This window comes from Eptatretus burgeri, chromosome 6, assembly GCF_056783735.1.
Source record: "Eptatretus burgeri isolate ZD-2024b chromosome 6, Ebu_testis_v1, whole genome shotgun sequence".
Lineage (NCBI taxonomy): Eukaryota > Metazoa > Chordata > Myxini > Myxiniformes > Myxinidae > Eptatretus > Eptatretus burgeri.
Window position 1 is genome coordinate 380,501 of NC_140966.1, and position 25,000 is coordinate 405,500.

The 25,000-nt window shown below is 35.9% G+C and overlaps 1 protein-coding gene and 1 long non-coding RNA gene across 3 annotated transcripts in view; one reads left to right on the plus strand and one right to left on the minus strand.

The window, feature by feature from the left end:
* LOC147024109 (uncharacterized) overlaps positions 1 to 25,000 on the plus strand; it is a 282,987-nt gene that overhangs the window by 103,405 nt on the left and 154,582 nt on the right. The window lies entirely within an intron of this gene.
* LOC147024110 (uncharacterized) lies at positions 22,950 to 24,819 on the minus strand. The gene is made up of 3 exons (XR_015058802.1): positions 23,911 to 24,819; positions 23,397 to 23,817; positions 22,950 to 23,113 (listed from the first exon to the last, which is right to left on the minus strand). It is a non-coding gene; the product is annotated as an uncharacterized LOC147024110 (long non-coding RNA).

Below are 25,000 nucleotides of genomic sequence, written 5' to 3' on the forward strand. Positions count from 1 at the left end.
CAAACTTCAATATACCTAATTCCCCACGCGGGGCAAAGCTATCGGGGAATTCACACCCTCGACGGACCTCGAGCGGAACGAGCCGTTACCGTGCCCGAACCGTGTGTAACCGAGCGGTGGTCACCAAGGCCCATCGGTCCAAATGAACAATTTACAATGTCGCTATTTCTCAATACACACTGTGCCAAGCCAATGAAAGAAACACAGAAACGAGCTGGGACATTTAACAAAAGGGATATTTATTTATAATGGGGGGAAGGGAACACGCAAGAAGGCAGAGCTAACCGAACAAAGGCAGGCAACGTACAATGAGCAAAAGAAAGCACTTACACAATTCTACTTGAAGACGGGCCCACACACAAACACACACCCCCCAAAAGAAATGATGGCCACGGCCTTTTTTGATACCCCCAGCTCTGAGGGAAGGTGAGTTGGAGGTAAGGATCTGGTTTGGACCTTTCTGCTTCATGCGGTTCTCGACAATCTTGGGGTGGCGGGACTCGAACCCACAACACGATGCTGCTCCAAGCACCAGGTATGTTGGGTAGCGTCGGGCGCTGGCATGCTCCTCCGGCTCGCAGGCAGGCGATTCTCAGCGGGAAGACCTTCTCGGCCTGTCACCCCACACAAACAAGAGCCAGCTGTTTGGCTAAGCCAAAGTCGCTTACCTTGGCCACTGAATCATCAGAGACGAGAACGTTTCCTGCAGCCAAGTCACACTGCACCACCTCCCATGACTCCAAATATTCCCTGCCTTTCACAGGTGGGAGGGATCCGTCTCGCGTCATTCCGACCTCATTGGACAGGCGTATCAGGCGATCTCCCGGCCATCCGAGATTGGTCGGGGGAGGTGCTCATATCTCCGCCCCTTGACCAGGAAGTCGAGCAGCAACATGTTGCGTTGGCTCCCCATTGGCCGAGACGCGGCAGACGTGCTTGCACCCCTCTGATTGGCTGAGAGGGGCGCCATGCCCGTATTTGGAGCAAAGCTTCAACCCGAAGTGATGGAAGGCCCGCCCACGTCTGTGCTAAGTACGCATGCACATGAGGAAGGCCGATGGTGGAAGGAGCGATGTTGTTATAGTTGATGATGTAGAAGTAGTTGTTGGTAAATGATCTAATAAACCTGACTATAAAATAACTCACAGCGCACGTACAATTAATCACCCATTAAACATAGGACGGGACCCAAACTAAGAACACATACTTATATGGGCGTCGATTGGTGGGGGACGGCGGGGGGGAATGTCCCCCCCCCACTTTTATCAAGGGGGGGACAACATATCGATTGTCCCCCCCCCCCCACTTTTTCCATTGAACGTAAGTTACGTAACACAAAACGAGCTGCTCTCGTACAACCAGGCTGAGATGCCCCTCAAATGCAAGAATAAATTTTTTAATCTCTCTATAATTCCAGCAATCTCTGTGTGCATGTTTGTCTGCGACCGCTGTTTCTCGACAACCACCAGTCCGATGTACTTGAAACTTGCCAGTTATATTGCTGGGGACCTGAGGATGTGCCTTTTCAAGGTTTTAAATTAATAGGACAAGTGGTTCCCAAGTTATGGTCTCCGTATTCGCAAGCCGTTCGCGGCTGCTTTGGCTTTGGGAGTTGGACCAAACCATTTCACGTAAATAGAGTGGGTGGGGGAGGGGGTTTGCACAATGCACAGCCTCTCTGGATCTTTACTTTTTGCCAAAAACAACAAAAGAAAAAGAACCGTTAGTTTTATTGGTCTTTTCTAGCTCTATTAAAGACGATAGGTTAACAATTCAACATTGAGAATCTATGCTTCCCAAGCCATGGTCTCCAAACGGCCAAGCGTCCAAAGCGACGTCGCTTTTTGATCCTTCGATGTCAGCTCTTCCTATCATTGCGAAGCAGAATTCGCCAAGTGTTGGATTGTTCACCCACTAACAGGGAACGTGACCTGGACATTTTGAGGTATGTTTGGACGTTTTCGGACTTTGTATCGTCATTTTATGAGTGTTTAAAGAAATCGCGGCTTCATGGCCCGGAGCGCCACGCCTCGGACAGTGTTAGGCCACAACGACCAAAATTGTTTAGTTCACCTTTCTAACTTATATCGCCGGATGCCTGATATTATTACCTGCACGATGATGTGTGTGTTTAATTTTTGTGACTTTGTACCGTCGAGTTATAAGCCAATAAAAGATTTCGCGGTCTGGTATGCTGATTGAGATTGTGGAGCTTGTGCAGGATGACGTGGTTTCACTCTACCGGCTCGCACGAACGAACGGAAAGATATTTTGTAATTCTGTTTTCATATTTCACAGTCGATAACAGTGGCCGAGATCCCAACGTTGAAAACTTGGTGAAAATCGAAGGAAAGTGGGTATTTTGGCGACTAAATTAGCTTTGAATACTTGGGAAACATAAAATAAAATGTGCTGATTCACTCGCTTTTGCGGTTAATGTAAATAATTTTTTCATCGGTACTTGGATTTAGGGGAGGTATCAATTGGTCTTCGGACTTATGAGGATTAAATTATAGATTTTAAAAGGTAGCTGTTGAAAAATAATCAAAATTCACCGAAGCGGTTTGGACAAACGAACCGAAAATTATTTTTGAATTCTGTTTTCGGATTATACAGTATCTATAGGGTAGTAATGAGATTACCTCGAAAATTCGATTTAAAAAGGCTTAGGCTAAGTCGCTTAGCCGCGGCTTGCAATTTTTACGAGGAAAAATAACGTTCAGAAGGAATTTCTCTTCCACCATCATCCGAATAATTTTCCGTTTGCACGAGGACAAAGACGAAGGATAGACCGACAGAATCAGGTGTCTCATTAAACGGTGTGATTTCGGCTGATTAAATTAGAGATTTTAAATGCAGCGTTGAAAATAAAATAAAGAGGATTGTCAGCTTCTTCTTCACCATGTCGACCCCGCAACGGTTCTGGGCCCCTTTAGCGACCAAAATGGTTTATTTCACCTTTCTAACTTATATTGCACGATTCTTAAACAAAATGTATGGGCACACACGATACTTAAACAAAATGTACGGGCACGCACTATACTTAAACAAAATATACGGGCATGCACTATACTTAAACAAAACGTACGGGCACGCACTATACTTAAACAAAGGCACGCGGTTTCAAAGTTGTTGTGTTTAAAAAAATAAAAATTTGCACGTACGGGCACGCACTTACGGCCACGCACTAGTGGAAATGATGAACGTATTAACAAATCCACAAACTATGTACAATAATTGGAAAGAAGAGAGTGCACGTCCGGCCGGCAACAGATCTTAATCCCTCGTCTCCTGGTCTCGTGGTTTGTGAGGTAAAGAATTAAATAAATGTTCACATTACAACTGATTTTAGCTCATTCCTTTGGTGAACCCTTTTGATGGCATGCAAATCAAGAACACAATCTTTAACGACGACGCTAACTATGAACCAATAATATCATAATCATCTCACTCAACTTTAGCTCATTGGTTAATTAAATTCAAATTAAATAAAATGATGAATATTAATAATCCCAGGTAATAAAATACCAGGGTATCTGACCCTAACCAAAAGTAATAAGCGCGTAACCGGGAACTATGCGAGTTATGGAATGCTAAATTGGGAGCTCAGATGCTAAATTAAGAACTGAACTCGTATCAGCGCTCTTTTAGTAATACATGTGCTACGCAAAGCTTATCACATGTCAACATTGTGCCTGGAGGTAGAGTGACTGAGCCAAAAGTATGTTGACCTTAAAAATGCCCTGTTACGCAAAAATAACCCTTATAATTCACATGTCAAAATTTATTCAACTGAAATGCAATTCCCTTCTCGTTTCATAGAGGATATGGATATCAGAAAGTTTTTCGCGACAGCATCAAGTAGCACATCCCCGACCACTCTCCTGGAGCAATCTAGTTCCCAGAAAGAGGTGGACGATTCAAAGGAGAAGATAGCAGAAAAGGGTGCATGTGCGAGTACTCTGCCTAATTTCCCAGATCAGCTTTTTCAACCTCATGATGTCAGTTGTATCCCAGTCCAAATACTGCCACACCGAAAGTTGAAGTTTCAACAATAGTGGTTCAAAGATTTTCCATGGCTTCATTTTGATCAGAGCATCGGTGGTGTACTCTGTCACACCTGTACGGACGCTTCTCGTGAAAAACTTACCGAACTTGCCTGCTGTGCAGAAGAAGCATTTATCTCAAAGGGCTTTCGGAACTGGAAAAAGGCTACAGCAAAATTCAGGAAACACGAAACATCAAACACACATGGGCTTGCCTCTGAAAATTTGAAATGTCGCTGAAGTCAACCTGGTGTCCATGTGCAGCTGAGCAGCAAACTGCTAGAAGAGCACAGATCTGCACGGTCAGCACTTCTGAAGATTATCACCTCACTGCAATATTTAGCCCGACAAGGTTTTGCAATTCGTGGGAATGATGCCTCTGAAGGGAATTTCAAAATGCTCTTACAGTTGCGGGCCGAGGATGATGTAAACCTCAAGACGTGGCTGTCAAGGAAGACGACGTTCACAAGTGGAGAAATTCAGAACAAAATTCTACAGTTGATGAGTCATGCCATCCTCAGAAATATCTGCAGTAACGTGAATGAAATGTCCACTCAGTTCGGACTCGTAACTGATGGAACGCAAGATATTCAGGGTAATGAGCAGGAGTCGGTGTGTGTGCGCTATGTGACGGATTCCTTTGATGTTCAAGAAGATCTCATCGGCCTCTACCAAGTATCGTCAACAACAGGAGTATCACTTTGTAAGATGCTTCAGGATGTCCTAATTCAGTGTCAACTCCCTATTGAACATCTTAGAGTGCAGACTTACGATGGGGGCAAGCAACATGTGCGGAAAGTACAAGGGCTGTCAAGCACAGCAAAAATACTCCAACCGCTGGCCAATTTTGTTCACTGTGGAGCTCATGTCACCCAACTCATTACATCCAAAGCCCTACAAACTGCACCGTTCATAAGATACGCCCTTGATTATGTCCAGGTACTCAGCAACATCTACAACTCTGGAAAATTCAAGCACTGTACTTGAATATCCACACTCACGATGCTGACACTCCTTGCCCTACACGCCTGAGGCCAATTTGCCCGACACGTTGGTTAACTGCTTCTCTTGCCGTGAAATCGATATTGGATAACTAGGAAGCGGTACTGGATGCCCTTCAGCAAGCAAGTGATGACTTTGGTACGAACACGGCATCACGAGCCAACGGTATTCGAAGCTATCTTTCATCAGGAAAGTGTGTTCTCGGTCTGTTTGCGTCATTGCCCGTTCTCCAATCCCTTGAATACCTCAATAAGGCACTTCAGGGTTCACAAGTTACTGTCTCTGGTATGCTTACTGCTGCAAAGGTAACTGCACAGAATCTCCAATCTCTCCGTACCGACCAGACGTTTAACAAGGTTTTCGAAGCAGCACAACAGAAGCTCCAGCAGTGCCAACTAGATCCAGTGACCCTCCCTCGTAAGCGCAAGCTTCCGAAGAGACTTGATGGAGGCACGCAGGAATACACTGCCAATTCTGCAGATGAGGTATACAGAGTTGAATTTTTCAAAGTCATCGACAGCGCATCTGAGAACTTGAACGAGTACTTCACATCAACCGATCTCATAGCGTATAGGGACTTGGGTGAAATGCTCCTGTCTGGGTCATTCAAACCACAAGTAGTCCGCAAATATCCCGAACTGTCGGATTCCCTAGACTCCCTGAGAGCAAGAACTTGGCTTCTTTCGTAACCAGTTCAGTGGTTCATCTGTTGAGGATTACCGTAAGATATGTGTGGACATGGTGCCGGATGTCCGTCGAATGTTCCCACAGGTAGAACGTTTGCTTCGGTTGCTATTGGTTTCCCCAGCAAGTTCATGCGAAGCTGAACGGTCATTCAGCGCACTCTGATGTATCAAGACTTGGTTACGTTCCACATGACCCAACAACGCCTCAACCATCTAATAATCTGTCATGTTCACCGAGATCGTCTGACTTCCATTGACCCCAAGACATTGCCATAAAGTTTTTAACTCGATCGGCAGACAAGAGGGTTCATATTTTTGGCAAGTTTTAAGGTAAGTTGACTGTACTTGTGTAATATCAATTTGTATGTCAGTCCAATTAGGTCATCTCTTCGAGCATGACCTAATAATATGGGTGTCGATGTCCTTCGATCCTTCCGTCCGTCCGTCCGTCTGTTCACAATGAAGTTGAAGCGGGAGATCTGGTCATCAGTGATCCTGATAGAGGTCAATGAGATGTACACGATGGTATGACGTTCAAGGTCACCGAAGGTCAAGGTCAAGGTCACGAGGCCTTTGAAGTTGCGAAAATTACTATTTTCAAATTCTATCTCCTCCGCCATTTCTCAAGCGATCTTGAATTTGATTGTAGCATATGAATCTATGGGACATTTTCTAAATTTTGATCAAGCCGGATTTTCGATATTCGCTTTCGTTTTCGTGTCACGTGACTTCAAATTTGGCAAAAAATGCGAAAATGATGATTTTCAAAATCTATCTCCTCCTACATTTCTCAAGCAATCTTGAATTTGATGGTGGCATATGAATCTATGGGACAATATCTAAATTGTGTCAGGCCGGATTTTCGATATTCGCTTTCGTTTTCGTGTCACGTGACTTCAAATTTGGCAAAAAATGCGAAAATGATGATTTTCAAAATCTATCTTCTCCAACATTTCTCAAGCAATCTTGAATTTGATTGTGGCATATGAATCTATGGGACAATATCTAAATTTGTTCGGGCTGGATTTTCGATATTCGCTTTCGTTTTCGTGTCACGTGACTTCAAAGTTGGCAAAAATGCGAAAATGACGATTTTCATGCGAAAATGACGTTTTTCAAAATCTATCTCCTCCTACATTTCTCAAGCAATCTTGAATTTGATGGGGGTATATGAATCTATGGGACAATATCTAAATTGTGTCAGGCCGGATTTTCGATATTCGCTTTCGTTTTCGTGTCACGTGACTTCAAATTTGGCAAAAAATGCGAAAATGATGATTTTCAAAATCTATCTCCTCCTACATTTCTCAAGCAATCTTGAATTTGATTGTGGCATATGAATCTATGGGACAATATCTAAATTTGTTCAGGCTGGATTTTCGATATTCGCTTTCGTTTTCGTGTCACGTGACTTCGTAGTTGGCAAAAATTGGGAAAATGATGATTTTCAAAATCTATCTCCTCCTACATTTCTCAAGCAATCTTGAATTTGATTGTGGCATATGAATCTATGGGACAATATCTAAATTTGGTCAGGACGGATTTTCGAGTTTCGCTTTCATTTTCGCGTTACGTGACTTCAAAGTTTGCAAAAACTGCCCGACCTTCAGGAGGCTATATATTTTCTCGCAGAGATGACCGTCACTCCCGCACGGGTGTATTTTTTTTCAGTTTATGTTTAGTGAATCGGTTCAAGGGTCGTGAGAAGGAGGCTTGGTAAACGATTATATATATATATATATATATATATATATATATATATATATATATATATATATATATATATATATATATATATATATATATATGTAGGGTGAATATACTGGTTCTGGCTCACTTTTCCCCATGTAAATGAATGGGGGATTTTCAGCGATTCATATTTTTTTTTCCCTAAAAATAAACCCCCTTTTTATCCCAAGGTATATTTATTTGTCTCTCCTTTTAACCTGGGGACACTTTTTTTTTTTCAAATAATCCATGCAATAAGATAAAGATTTGTTCAAGTACTAAAGTGGTAATGTGATTTGTTAAAGGTGATTCGAAAGAAATATCTGAAACGTCTAAGCCTCGGGACACTCTTTATCAAATAACCGATGCATATTGTTTAGCTCTCATTGAACCTATAAAGATTTGTTCATTCTCAAATTCCTTCAATAGTTTAATTTTCTTTGCACAATAATCTCCATCTAAAATATTGAAAAACAAAACATTTGAATCTTTATATTTTTTAAGATACCCCTTTTGTGCCATTACGAAATGATAAACTTCTCTTAATGCTCTTGTTTGACCACCTCCTGAGCCACATATCATTTTGAGATTATAGTAAATTGTTTTTTCATTGTTCAATTGATAACCATCAAAGTTTTCAGTCCATTCAAGGATATTCATTTTTTCTTTACATCCTCTAACTTACTACTTTTTAAATTGATTCGCTTATTTGTTTTATTTACCTTTGTTTTAGTTATTTTTTCAATAAGACTTATTTGATATTTTTCACATTCATTATGTTTTCCATTTATATACCAAGACTGAGATTTTCTCCACTCTTTAGTTTGATTAATACTTGGTTTGACCATTTATATATTGCAAAAAAACGCGGCGGTAGCCCTTAAAAAACCCGAAACCATCTTCCCATCGTTAAAACACAATCTATTCTATTCACTCTATCATACAATATCCATATGGAACACAATCTATTCCATTATCTAAAATAAATCTCTTATCATCAAAGGCTCCTAATGCCTTTTTATTTACTTCTTCACTATATATGTTATGTTTATAACTTCTTATTGTATTCATTTTCCTATGTTCTTCTTTCTTATTCATCAAACAAATATAATAATTTCTAAAAGTTATTGATTTCTTTATTACATATTTCTTTATTCCCTTTAACCTCTTATCAATCTGATCACCATACTTATAAGCATATGCCTTTGCTCTCAATCTAATAAACTCACTCATTACTTTTCCACCCAACTCATCCTTAAACTTACCAATAACCTTTTCATTCTTTTTGGAAAATAACTCACTCTTCTTGCTGAAATTACTTGTATCATATACTCCAATATTTTTCTTCATATCTTTATAAACATCATCAGTTTTTATATCTAGGATAAAACTATCAGTGTCCATATACAACAATGAAACATTTTCACCATACTCTTTCTTTAAGTCATTATACAAATAATCATACATCAATATCTTTGATAAATCAAGAACTGCCTTTCCAATATAAATTGGTTTATCCATTACAATACTTTCCTTGTTCATATGAATTGCAGAAAAGTTCTCTGAAAAAACCTCTTCTCTCTCAAAACTTGGTTTATTTATCAATCTCGAAGCTTCTTTCCAAGATGTTGCGAATCTAATGTTTTGCCTGTTTCTAACATTTTCCATAGTCTTTCCAAATACAGCATTATTCATTGATTTATAAAAGTCCCCTTCAAATTTTACTTTTGTATTTGCTCTCATATCTGTATTGAATTGAATATTCTTTTTCACCCAAGGACTTTGTTTAAATTTTCAAACTCTATGAATTTTAGCTACTCTCAATCCTTCTCTCAAAAACTGTTTTAAGCTTCTCTGATGCAAAACATATCCCTCTTTATCATAGAATGTTGTTAATAACTTTTCTGTTGATTTGCCTTTAATATTAAAACTTTTATGATAATCACTGAACCATTCTTTCTTTGGGGTTTCTTTCTCACATGCAAAAGGAAGGTATTTATGCTTATTATGAAGATCACTCAGGTACCTCAAATCAACTTCAAAATAATAACCTTCTTCTTCGTCATTCAATTCCTCTTGAGAAGAAATAACAATATTCATCAAAGCCTTTTCATAATCCTTTTCTTCCACCCACTCTAATTTACCATAAGGCAGAGATTGAGACATTTCCCATCCATACAAATTATTAGCATCAAAATACATCAAATAATTACTATCTTTTTCACTATCATAATTTGGAAGATATTTATTATTTGCTTTGGCATATCTTTTTGAACATACTTGTGATATTCCACCTCTCTTGGACTTCTCAATCATCAAAAGCATATCAACATCACTGATTAAATCTATGTCTTGTTTTGTCATTTTCAACATTGCACTCCAAGCTAAACCAGGAGCTGTGAAATAGTGGGCAGGATCTAATCCATAACAATTTTTATTATGACAGAGTGATCTAAAAGCTTCAAACACATCAGCTAACAATAAAACATCTGTTTTTAGATATAAATCATGATATTCTCCAAGGTTCTTTATCTTAAATATTTTCCATATTTCTTGTGCGTGTTTATATTCCTTATCACTTATCTCTTCTTCATAAAGGTTATTATAGAAACTCTCTTTTGAAGGAAGTTGTGTTTCTTTAAATCTTATAAATGAATCCATATAATCATAAGGATAAATTCCCTTACTTGTAAGAATTTTCTCTTTACTTTGAATTTCATTCCTTGTTTGAATTTCCTCTCTCGTAAGAATTCCTTCTTTAATTACAATTTCAACTTTAATCTGAATTTCCTCTTTAGTTAGAATTTCATTCATTGTTCGAATTTTCTTTATAATTAGAATTTCATCTTCAGTAAGAATTTCTTCATTAATTTCCTCATTCATTAGAATTTCCTCTTTACTTTGAATTCTCTCTTTAATCTGAATTTCCTCTTTAGTGAGAATTTCCTCTTTTGGAAAGAATGAATTAAGATTTGGAAAAGAGTCCGTGGAGGTTAGATTTGATGCGAGGTAGGCTCGTGGTATTCCCAGAAACTTGTAAGAATCTAGAAACCTAATACGAGTTAAACGTTTTGTGAATATCATTTTTGTAAATGAAATATACTTTTGACTTGTGTTTGTTATGGCAGAAATATTCCCTGGTGTTTTTGATAGTTCATTTATAAATAGATGTGTATCATAGTTGGCGCTGTTGTGAAGAAAGACTGGAATAAAAGAAGGTAATTTATAATTAAGATTACAACAGGAATGAGCGGGACCTCTATATTTACCAGTAAGATGACAATGATCCCTAACTTTAGACTCCTTAATTTCCCCCTCACAAATATGACAGATATTGTTCTTTCTAAATTCTAATTTTTCTTTTTTGGTTAATTTCATCGGTTCATTTGTTTCTTTTATTAATTTAGTGAGTCTTATACAATCCTTTTCTAATCGTTTTACAAACTCTTGTGAAGCTTTTGTTCCACTATAATGTTCAAGTTTGTTATACTTTTCTCCAACAGATGATTTGATATATTAACAGAAACCACAAGGAATATGTTTTTGATATTTATTTGTATATGATTATTTTGGATTAGGAGAAGCAGTATTTATCTTTTTAAGGATACACTCAAAATCAGCGTATATCACAAATGGGTGCATGATAGATTTATTATAATCTTCAAAAGAAATCTTTTCACCAGGTTTAGGCATTGTAATTACAGCTGATTTATGATTACTACAATATTTTGAATGTTGTTCTAATCGTTCTTTTGTATGAAATGAATTAAGACATCGCTTTCAAGGATATATTTTGTTTGCTGTTCTGAATACCTGAGAAGAATTTAATCTTGATAAATTCTTGATGTATGTGTAATGTGAATTATTTCCAACACTAAAATATAAAAGATCAATATGTGTTTCTTCATTTTTATAGTTGTTTGAAATTTTTAATATTTGAACTTTGTTTGTATCCGTTAATCCATATACATTAATAGAAAGATTATTCTTTTTCTCAAATTTAGGAATATCTGTTAGTGGCATTGGGAATTTAAAATCTTTAATGTCCAAGGTGTTCTCATATTTCATATATTGTTTTACTCTTTCTGAATTACATTTTGGTGGATGAAAGTGAGCAAGAACAGACCAGAGAAAACATTTATTAACATTGTTCTTAATATTAATAACTGCCTTCTTTAGTTTTATTTCTTTTGGTAATTCAATATAAGAAGAAGCTTTAAGAGGGTTTGATTTTAGAATGTGTATATCTAAAAAGATGATTTTTTAAATATTGAATCCACTTCCTACCACTGTATTATCAACATCCTCCTCTTGTTTTGATAGTTCTTCATAAACCCCACTGTTTAAAAAATCTTGAAATGATGTTATAAAATGAAGATCTGTTCTCATATAAGGAGTTTGTTCTTCGTCTTGTCTTTTCATATTCATTTTCACTCCCATATAAAACTTTAAAGTTTTCATTTCTTTTAATGTCTTTTTAATAACTTTTTCAACATCAGGTTTCACTATTTCAATTGATTCAGCTATTGATGATGGACCATGTTCTCCAAATTGAAAAATCCTTATTTTTATATGCCCTTTAAATGCCCCATCAGTGTTTTCAATATAATAGTCTCCCTTTACTTTAAACTCATTTTTCTTGTGTTTATGTGATTGAAGATGTTTATTATAACTTCTCTTCAAAACATCCTTTGAACAGATATCACAATGTTTTCTTTCCAACTCAAGAGGAGATATTTTATGAAATAGATTAAATGTGTGTTTGTTGGTTCGGAGGTGTTTTCTATAATGTTTATATTTGTGATTACAAACATCGCAGTATGTTGTATTCACCATATTTATATAATAAATCTTTGCTTAAACTAAAATTTTCTTGATGAAAATTTCGTTTATTTTACAGGTGAATCTGTGCTTAAAACCATTTTATCCTCCAACTTTTTCACTTAATAAATACAATGTTTCAAGACACAAAAGACAAGTTTCAATCAATCTCTTCATTTGTTAAAGATACTGAGAAATATGTCAAGGATGTAAAATTGAACAAAGATAAATATAACAACTATTGGATAAAAACAATTATGGTAAATAATATGAGTTCTTCAATATCCTTCAGTGGAAGGGCTTTTAGTCTACCTGGTAGAACATCAATTAAAGTATCTCTAACAAAAGTTTCTCCTCTCCTTCTGGTAATATATTCAAAACTAGAAAAAGCAATGAAACAAGAAAAAGTATCAAAAAACAAAAGCCTTATGGATGAAGCTTTAGAAAGAAAAGATAAGACCATCTGTAATATGCAAGGAGAAATTTGTATTTTTTTCAACAACCCTAAAGATGTAAATCCTGATGAAATAAAGGATGTAAATATATCAGGTGAAATGACATTTCGTTCAATAGTAGTTAACAATCATTTTAAAATTACCTTCAATATAAAAAATGTTGTCGTTGAATCTGGTAATGAAAAAAAGTATATCGATATCGATGGTAATATTATTAAATATGAGTCAATATACAACTGAAAGTATAGATGAATTTCAGTTTAAGTAAAGTTTTACTTTATAAATATGCTAGACTTTCCTGATTCTCCACATGACAAATTTGAGAATTGTCCTGCGTGTGAAAGACGGGGATTAAACACAGAGTCAAAAGCCTATAAACAATGTATATTCTGTGATTATCTTCCAATTACTGATAATAAAAAATATAAAAAGGAAAATAATTCTTTTAGATTTACACCAAAAATGAATTACTTTACAAGATTGATTAGAGAAATGAATGTAAAGTATGAGGGTGATAACACACCTTTCCTTACAAGGGAAGAAACTGAATGTATTAGAGAAATGTTCAAAGGATTGTTGTTATATATTATTCATGGGTGTGATTTTCAGGGAAATATCAACACAAGATATTGTATAAATAAAATAATGGATTATCTTGAAATTAAACCTGAACTTAGGATAAAATATAGAGTTTCTAAAAAAGCCAATAATAAATTAAATAACCTGTTTTCCAAATATATAAATGAATGATTTTTTACCCATTTGGGAAAATAAGATAAAATTTAACAACCATAAAAATCTCCCAAATTCATTAAGATGTCTCATAGTTGGTTCAAGTGGATGTGGAAAAACCTGCTTACTTTTAAAGATGCTCCTCACTCCCAACTTTTTAGATTATGATAATTTAATAATTTTCACAAAGTCGAGTTTTCAACCAGATTATCAACTACTCTCACAAGGTTTTAATGCTGGTCTTCAAAAAGAAGATAAAATCGGTTTATTTAAACGTCATAAAAAACCTAAATGATTATAACATTGAAGATATAATTCAACTATTTTGTGATACACAGAGATGTAAAAAGAAATCAAATCCTAAAACTTGTATTCTTCGTGATAATACAGATGATATACTGTCTCCCCAAGATTTGGATAAATCAAAAAAGAACCTCGTTATCTTTGATGATTGTGTTAATGAGAGAAACCAAACGGTAATGGACAGCTACTACACAAGAGGGAGACATTCTTCTTGTAATTGTATTTATCTTAGTCAATCGTACTTTCAACTTCCTCGTCGTTCCATCAGAAACAATGCTAATACTTTTATTTTATTCAAGTTAAATTCAATAGATATCAATAATTTTTGGAGAGATAATTGTTCTACATTATGTAGTAAAAAGAAATTTGAGGATTACATGAAGCACACGACTGAAAAATATAAATATATTGTTGTGAAACAAGATGAGATATTAAGGGATATATTTTTTGTTTTATAAACAATTACATATATAAATGACAACTATTATTATAAATCTTGTGGGTAAATCTGCTTCTGGAAAAAACTTTCATAAATCAAGGTTCTTGTGTAGTACAAATGAGAATATTGTAAATTTACTTAAAAAACACCCCGTGATACGCATTGTATCAACAACAACTAGAACAATAAGACCTGGAGAAGTAAAAGGTGAAGATTATCACTATATTTCAGTGGAGGAACATATGCGATTGAGGAATGAAGGTCAAATATTTGAGGAGGTTTCTCTTGGTACAACAAAATATTCACATTGTAAGAGTGAGTTTAGGAAACTAAAATCTGGTGGTCTTGGGATATTAGAAACTAATCCAGAAGGAACGAGACAAATTATTAAACATCTGAGCGGAGTGAAGATTTTATCATTCGGTTTTGATGTTGATGAAGAAACTCAATGCAAACGTATGAAAAGCAGAGATGCAAGTATTAGTGAAGAAGAAATTACAACTCGCATTAATGTTAATAAAGAATTTGATGAAATATTTAAAGAAAAGGATTTATTTGAACACATCTACTTGAATGATGAAGAAAAGGAAAATTTCCCTGTTGATCTTTACAATTCATTAAATGATATTTTACAATAAATAAATGGATGCAAAAGAAAGAACAAGAAGATTTAAGGAACATCAAGAGTTGGTTTCAAAAGTTGTAAAACAACAGGAAGACATTAAGAAGAAACGCAGACAGAAACTAACGGGCGAAGAAGCATTTGAAAGAAAACAAGAGAAATTTTTTCAACCACTTTTAAAAACTTCCCAAGAAAAAATGAAAGATATTTCCACAGTTCCCAAAGTAGAATATACTCCTAAAAAACTTCAAATGTTAAAATATTTTGATCAAATGATGGAGGAAGAATTAGAGCATTTAGGAGAATTAGAATATGATGATGAAGGTTTATTTCAACAACTGGAAGAGATTAATCGACCCCCTGATTATATTGTGAATGCTCTTCAAAACAATGAATATTCAGCGGATTCAAAAACCAAAGCAGGGCTCATTCCAACAGAACAACCAGCAATATTTCATCTTGTTCAAGAAAAGGTATTGATATTTAATGATGAATTAAGGTTCTTGGGTTCTGCTCAACCCCCTGTTAAACTAACTCTGAGATTAATGTTTCTTCTCACAAAAGATGGAAGACAAGGTTCAACTGTGAGGGATGAATCAAAGTATATTGATAAACCATTGGATATGAAAAATAATGATGATAGAGTATATATTGATCTGCTGAACACTCTAAATTATAGGGTTATTCTTTCTGGTAAAAGTAGGAAGAATGAGAAGTAGAAAAACATTATTCAGGCTTTAAGTATCCTTGGTTCAGGTGTTAGTTTTCTTCCAAATGACCCATCACAATTAGTTAATAGACTGTTATTGTTGTTAGGCAGTAAGAAGGCTGGAAATAACAATTGTTTTAATGAAGCATCAGCCATTTTAGACCAGTTGATGAACATGAAAATAATTAATAAATATCAATATAAAGACATTTTATCTCATATTAAATAAGATGAGAAGCACAATCCTTAGTTTCAATTTCACAACAAGCGACCACACATCTTCATTCCCATACCCACTACAACTTGACACAACAAAAGAATATGAGGCATCTTTATTGTCCATGGAAACTTATAATACCTTTTTTAATATAACCGAGAAAAATGACAAGTTTAGTTAAAATCCGGGAAGTGGATACAAAACGATAACAGTCTCACCCGGAGCATATGAGATTTCTCAAATATCTTCCGAAATTGCTCGTCTTATGAAAGAACAGGGTGATGAACCAAAAAATATTGTTATAGACATTCAAAAACATACTTCAAAATCAACGATTAAAGTTAAAAATAACTACAAGGTTGATTTCACAATTGATAATTCATTTAGAGAGTTATTGGGTTTCTCCTCAAAAAAGATTGAAACTAATGGGACGTTTTACAGTGATAATGTCATTCAAATATCCTCAGGAATAAATTCGGTGTTAATTCACTGTGATTTGATTGATGGTGCTTATAATGATGGAAAAAAAAACAAATACAATATTTTCATTCAGCGCAGACTCAACCCCAATTGGTTATAAATTCAATATGGAACCCAAAAATCTGGTTTATCTCCCTGTGTCAGGAAAAACCATACACAGAGTAAATTTTAGGATAACCAACCAAGATAATCGTATGATTTCTTTTAATGCAGAAGTTATATCCATCAGAATTCACCTACGTGAAGTTTTCCAAGAAATAAATACGATGGTTATTGTGAGGAAACACGAGTTGGGAAAATATAAAATAATTACAGGGGATGGGATGTTCCTTTCCCCATACTACAAGGGTGAAGGTATGTATCTTGGTAGAAGAGACTATAAACCTAAGAGACAAAGGGGTGTTGGACATCAATTTAGAGGAGATGGGATAATTGATACTCTAATGGGTGTTGGTACAACTATTCTTAAACATAAAGATCTAATTGGTTCAACTGCTTCTGCTGTGGGAAATGTAGCAGGTGTTGTAAAGAGCATAAAAGATGCCCAGAAGGAATCTCATAAATTACAAGCAATAAAAGAAATTAAGAAAGGCAAAACTCAGTTGTCCCCCCAAGAACGACAGAAAATAATTTGAATACTTGGATCAGTGTTTCAAAAGTTTTAACATCTTTTTTCCTAAATAAATACAAGTATGGAAGCAATTGATAGTATCTATGATTTGGATGATACTATTATTATCTCAAACTCCACTAAAAAAGAAGATTACTTCAAGGTAAATGCAATAACTGGAACAGACTGGAATACGAATGGTACAAAAAGTTTTGAAATAAATAATCAACAAACCTATTTGAATCTATCCGAAAGTTTCTTGTTGTGTAAATTTAAATTCACGAAGGCTGCGACTAACACAAACGCTACACTTGTAAATGATTTCTTCTGGAAAATGTTTGATAGTGTGTTTGTATATTGGAACACAAGAAGTTGAAGCGGTTGATTATGTCTCTGCTGTATCTGAAATGATGAAATTTACACTCTATACATTCAGTGATAGAATGGGAAAGGGGTCTGTCGAAGGTTTTATTCCTGATATGTCAACGGGAACAAACACAGACCCTGGATATACTCAAAGGAAAGGAGCGTATAATGATGATACAAAAGCAGTAAATAGTTTTACTGTGGCAGTTCCTCTTAAAGGTATATTGGGATTTTGTGATCATGATAAAGTTCTGCATGGTCTTAAAATTAGATTTCAACTACAAAGGAATGATAATGAAAATAGATTGCTTTTTGGTGTTGGTAGTGCTTTTGGTGAACAGAATAAATTTGTAATTGAGGAAATGAGTTTGTATATCAGTGAATATACTCCTAATCTTAAAACAGAAGAGATGTTGAATAGAAGACTTATCTCAAAGAAACCACTCAGTGTATCATACCTCAAAAGAAGATGTCAACACGTTAAACTCAACCAAACCACTTATACGTGGAATTTGGGTGTTCTGGAAGGAAAGCCATGATATCTGTGGATCATTTTTAAAAAGCCATATGGTAATTATGCGACTGATAAGAATAATGCATTGAGTGATAATGCTAAGGTGAAACAACTTTGCGTTTCTCCAGATGGAACATTTTATCCACGAGATAGATTGGAAATTAATTGGGAAAAAAATGATTTTGCTGAAGCATACAAGTCTTACCAAAAGGTGGGTGAAAGTAATGGAAATAAAGAACCTATTTTGGATATGACAGCATTTAAAAGTTTGTATACAATCTATGCGTTTGACCTGAGCGCTCAAAAGGAAACTATAAAGTCTAATCGAGTGGATACTTCCCTATACATTGAAAGAGGAGAGAGTGAAGAAGTTGATACATATTGTTTGCTATTGGAAGAAACAGAATTACAGATTAATACTGATAATGGTGTGATGATTCGTCTCACATAATTTTTTGTTAAATAAATGAGTGGCAAAGTACCAACTGGGGTATATGTTAATCAAATCAATCTTCATAAACTATCATCTTGTGTTCAAAATCAAAAGCCTTGTACAATTAACGTTAATACAATTCAGAGAAAAGGAGCAGTAAGAATTGATGTTTTGCTCACAAGAGAACAGGTTAAAATCTTGAATGACACTGGCTCACTTAAAATTAAAATGACAAAACCAATGTTGAAAAAATATTCAATAAGAGAGACGAGTGGAGGATTTCTCCCATTTCTAATTCCTTTATTTGCTGGTTTAAGTGCGGTTGGAGCATTGACGGGTGGTATTTCAACAGCGCTGAAAACTGCCAACGAAAGGAAGGCTCAACTCCAGGCTCAAAAAGAATTGGAAAGACATAACAAAGAGTTGGAGAAACAAATTAGTGGAAGTGGTGTAATTGTAGATTTTGCTGAAAAACTTGAAGGTCTGCCTGATAAAGCGAGATTGTTAGTTGGAGATATGCTTTCTTCTATAGCACAAGCAGGTGTAAAATTAACGAAAAGAGGTAATGGATTATATCTTTCTAATAAATAAATGAGCATTGATGAGTGGTTTAAAGAATTTGGAAAGAATACAACATCAAATTTACAACTTGTCAAATATTGTAAGAAATTAAAAATTCATCATGTCGTTATTTGTATGAGAGATGAATTAACAAATGTGCCAAAACATACAAAAAATATTATTATGAACTTAGAAGATAATAATGGGAACGGTTCTCATTGGGTTTGTATTTTTAATAGTCAAGACAAATATTATTTTGATAGTTTTGGTCTTCCACCACCTGTTGAAGTCATCAAATTCTTACAGAATGGTGTTTATCAAACATTTCAAGTCCAAGAATTAAATTCCAAGTGTTGTGGTCAATTATGTCTATATGTGTTATTTCAACTCAAAAATAAAAAAATTATGATATTATTTTTAATCTAATATAAATGACTTATGTTGGTAAAGATGGTTCTATCTTTGGTGTATCTCAAGAACTGGATATTGATTTATCAAATTATTACACAAAGGCACAGGCTGAACGTCATAAATATAATATAACCAAAAATATTAACATGAAAACTGCTTATAAATTAAAAAATTATCCAAGCCCGACTGACGCGAATGACTTGGTGAGATTAAGCGATTTATCACAATATATATCTTTAAATAAAACGGCCGTGTATTCCAAAGATACAGAAGTGTTGATATTATCTCCAGGTCATACAGAATTCACAGTTCGAATTAAAATAAATTTTTATAAAGAAGGGCGTATCGTTTGTATGAGAATAGAACAATGGGGGTATGATATGAATGATTTAGGGTATAATTGGTCATTTAAAATTAACCTCGAAGACCTGGAACAATTAAATCAGTCTCGTAAGGAAGAATATTATCCACTTGGTATTGAGAATGAGTTTTGTGGGGCCATGATTAGTAAACAACAAATAAAAGAATTTAATAAGGGGAAGTATAATAATGGTTTTGCCCTTGTTTATATCATGAAAACAGAAAAAACAGGATTATATATAATAAGTAAGGAAATACAAAATGATTTAACTATGGGAAGATGGGGAGGTGTTTCGTGCCATAATATTATTCTAACATATATTTCTAATACATAAATGACAGCAAGAAGGCTTCAAGAAAATTATCATTTCTGTGTCCAAGCATACCTTCAAGAAAAGGGTATTCGGTATTTTAATAAATATGTTGGACAACATAAGAATGAGGTATTTTCAATAAAAGATTGGCATTATGCTGATGTTGATAAACCGACAACTTTAGATTAAATTAGAATGTTAAATAATGAAAAAATTATAAAGTTAAGAAAAGGTAAGGCTCTTTTAGAAATTCAAAAGAAATTTTATTGGTTTCCTGTTGTAAAAAAAATTATTTTGGATACAGGAATAACAAGAAATCCTGATGAATATATGTATGATATTCTATGGGGAGTAAACGATACAATGATAATAGGGGATGAGGAAGGAGTTGAAGAAGAGAGGAAAGAGGAGGAAAAGGAGAAGAGAGAGAAGGAGAGGGAGAAAAAAGAGGAGGAAAAAGAGAAGAGAGAGAAGGAGGAGAGAGAGAAGAGACAAGGAGAGGGAGGAGAGAGAGAAGGAGAGGGAGGAAAGAGCGAGACAAAATAAATATCAAAATATGGAAACCAGTGAGATTAAAAAAAAGATTGGTGGTATTACAGAAAATAACTCAACCCACCGAGGAGGAAAACAAAGAATTGACAAGTCTATTTGAAATATTTTCTACAAGACTATTGACATCGACAAGATATTCATTTTAATTCAAGTTTTTCATTTTTATTTTTTTTCTTAAATAAATGGAGGAGAGAGTGAAGGCATTTCTAAGGATTCTTTATGTTTTAAAAATTAAGATTCAAATGTGCATGTTGGAAACTAAAAAGGTTTTTGCACTCTGCAGGAATTTTTCACATAAATAAATGAGTTATTGTCTCAAATGTAAAAAGAAAACTAATACTAAAAAGATTTCATATATTATAAGTAAAAATAACAGGGTTATACAAAAAGGTATATGTTCGGTGTGTGGTTCAAAAAAAAAATCAATTTATCTCCAAACACAAACGAGGAGGAGATATCCAAACGTTTTTATCAGGAAGTAAATTTACAACTACTGGAATACCAGGGGAATTACATCTTCCAGGGTATTCTTTCTGTGGTCCAGGCACAAACTTGGATAAAAGATTAGATGAGGCAGACAATCCTAAATCATGGAGTAAACCCATCAATAGAGTTGATGAAGTGTGCATGAGACACGATATTGATTATGGGAATACCACAACGTTGGAAGAAAAGCATGAAGCTGATAGAGAAATGTTGTATAATTTGTCTCTGATACAAAATCCAACTTTGAGAGAAAAAGTTGATCGGTTCATTGTGAAGAAGATGATCAGTGCTAAATTGAAACTTGGACTTGGAAATTAAAAAATCTTATAGGTTCTAATGATGTCATTAAGACTGAAGAGCAATTAGCTGATGAATTACATAAACCAATATTCACAAAGTTTCAGAGAAGGAAGGTTTATTCCAAGGAAGTAGATTATATCTGGTCTGCTGATTTGATTGAACTCAATAATGATAAGGGGTACAAGTATGCTATAACCGTTATTGATTTGAGGAGTAGATACGCATGGGTTGTACCATTAAAAAACAAAACAGGTAATACTCTTATGTTAGCCTTTCAACAGATATTTAATAAAAGTAAGAGAAAACCTAAAAAATTGTGGACTGATGAGGGTGGAGAGTTTTATAACAAGACATTTATGAATTTTCTAAAAAATAACAGTATTACATTATACAGTACCTTTAATGAAGGGAAGGCAGTTGTTGTTGAACGTTTTAATCGTACCTTAAAAGAGAGATTATATAAAAAAATTCACACAACTCGGTTCACAACAATGGTCATCTTTTATTCAGGATATTGTGGATAAGTATAATGACACGGTTCACATGTCAACAAATATGAAACCATCAGAAACATTTACAAAATTAAAATATGAAAAAGAGATTAATGTCAGAAAACCTAAGTTCAAAGTTGGTGATATCGTAAGAATATATAGGTGGAAATCTCATTTTGAAAAGGGTTATATTAAACGATGGACGAACGAACTTTTTAAAATTGTTGATGTAATAGATACGGTTCCTTGGACTTATAAGATATATGATTTGGAAGGGGAAGAGATTTTAGGTTCATTTTATTCACAGGAATTACAAAAGACAAAGATAAATTGAAATTTTTTGACTCTGCCCCTTTTGACTCCGCCCACACAAAACCCACCCACATAAACCCCACCCCACACAAGCTCCACACAAACCCCACCCCACACAAACCCCACACAAACCCCACCACACACAAACCCCCACAAGCTCCACACAAAAACTCCACCCCACACAAGCTCCACACACACAAACCCCACACAAGCTCCACCCATATTCATCATATTCACATAATTAGTGATTAGTTAATTAGTTCCCCACACACAACATATTTATTTAATTAAAAAATATCCACCCATCCACACAAGATCCACTCATCCACCCATCCACCCATCTCTCCACCCATCTCTCCACCCATCCATTTATCCACACAAACCTCATCCACATAAGCCTCATCCACATTCACCCCTCCCACATAAACGCTGCCCACACAAGCCCCACCCACATAAACCCTGCCCACATAAACCTTGCCCACATAAACCCCTCCCACACAAGCTCCACCCACATAAACCCTGCCCACACAAACCCCACCGAAGCCCACCCACATAAACCCCACCGAAGCCCCGCCCACACAAACGCCCTCCCACAAGCCCCGCCCACACACGCCCCGCCCACACAAGCCCCGCCCACACACGCCCCTCCCACACAAGCCCCCACCGAAGCCCCGCCCACATAAACCCCACCCACACAAGCCCCGCCCACACATGCCCCGCCCACACACGCCCCGCCCACACACGCCCCGCCCACACACGCCCCGCCCACACAAGCCCCGCCCACACACGCCCCGCCCACACAAGCCCCGCCCACATAAACCCCACCCACACAAGCCCCACCCCCTCATCCCCCTGTGCGCCCCCACCTTTGACCCACCACCTCCCTCATCCCACCCCCACCCTTCCCCCACACACACATGTGGAGGGAGGGGTGGGATGAGGGGTGATGGGTCGTTGGGGGAGCGCACCTACCCCCCCACCCCCTCCCTCCCGCTCCTTCATGTCTTGATTCTCTTTTTGAAATTCAAAATCAAGTAATTGTAAACAAAACAAATATAATTAATCAAAATTGAAAATATTAAATATTCATTTGCGAGAATGTATAATCTTTCCCAGCAATCTTCTTCAGATGTCTTGTGATGTCGAAACTCAGACACCATATTCTGTTTTGAAACAAAAAGTGGATAATAATTAGGTTTTATAAAGATAATTACTTGGTAATATGAGTAAGCCTGGTGTTGGTTCTAAGTTCAAGCCTCGTTGACCACTGAATTAACACACCAGGAGGCCGACTCAGCCTGTCATCCTTCCAAGGCCAATAAAATGAATTCCAGTGTACTGACAAAATCGTGTCCAAACTAATGATGCAACCAACATAAGGCGACATTCCAAAGAGAGAGCGATATTAATAAACAAATAACTAAATAATAATTCAGAAACATTTACCTCCAGAAAATCATGTGTTGTACCAGATTGCTTCAACAGCTTATGTTGTGTGATCGAGTTGAAAAAAAATAAAATAATGAGTCAAGGGTATAGATGGAGAGACAGACAGAGAGAGGTCGGTAGAAAGACAGACAGAGAGAGATACAAAGAGACAGACAGGGAGAGATAGAGACAAACAGACAGGGAAAGAGACACACACACACACACACACACACACACACACACACACACACACACACACACACACACACACACGTCTCACCATTGGTTTAATTCATTCGAGATCAGAGGCCGTGATAAGACTTCGTACCAGTCATTATAAATGTTTTTCAATTCTCTTCTAAAATCATTGACCTCTTCAATAAGAGCATTCATTTGATGCACCTCATCGTGATATGTAAACTCCACTTCTTCCAAGGACCTGCCAGGATAAAATATATATTTTCGCATTATCACGATTTAATTTATAATCAATTGCTTCATTGTTCAAAGAGGAAACCATACACAAACTTACCAACTTTGTAGTGAGCTGTTATCTTCATCGGAAGAGAGTGAGTCCATGTCTCAGTTTTTTTTACCATTGGTACAAGATGGCAAAAAGATCAGAGGCCGTGATAAGACGTCGTGTCAGTCATTAAAAATGTTTTTCAATTCTCTTCTAAGATGATTGACCTCTTCAATAAGAGCATTAATTTCATGCACCTCGTCGTGATATGTAAACTGCTCTTCTTCCAAGGACCTGCCAAGAAAAAAAAATATATCAGAATTATCACGATTTAATTTATAATCAATTGCTTCATCGTTCAAAGAGGAACCCATACTCAGGCTTACCAACTTTGTGTTGAGCTGTTTTGTTCGCGGAAGAAAGATCACTCATGTCTCAGTTGTAAAAATGAAAATCCCGTCTGGCAGAAACTTTGTCTGGCGAATCACTTATAAGGCAACGATGAGGAGATTGCTTAATCATTGGGTGTGGCCACAGGAAATGACGCTTCGGGCGAGACAGCTTGGAAAATAACTGGGCGATATATTCTCAAATTGTATGAATCATTTTTAAAACATACTTAAAATGCCCTAAAATGATTTTGATTAAACTTATGTTTAAAAGCCTGTTCGTGTTCTGAGATAAAATAGAAACACGAGGTCTTGTCTCACAGAATAGTTCCTATTTTTTCACAGCATGACTGTCCAAATACACTTCCTCATTTTCACAGCACAACCGTGTCAAAAAAAAAACACTTCCTCATTTTCATGGCACGAACTGAAAACATTTGAAACAAAACTTTTTTTATGGCGTGGTTTATGCACAAAAATGATTTGCAACTCGGGCGGTGGCCAGATGAGATCATGAAGAGAAGTTTATCATTTCGTAATGGCACAAAAGGGGTATCTTAAAAAATATAAAGATTCAAATGTTTTGTTTTTAAATATTTTAGATGGGGATTATTGTGCAAAGAAAATTAAACTATTGAAGGAATTTGAGAATGAACAAATCTTTATAGGTTCAATGAGTGAGCTAAACAATATGCATCGGTTATTTGATAAAGAGTGTCCCGAGGCTTAGACGTTTCAGATATTTCTTTCGAATCACCTTTAACAAATCA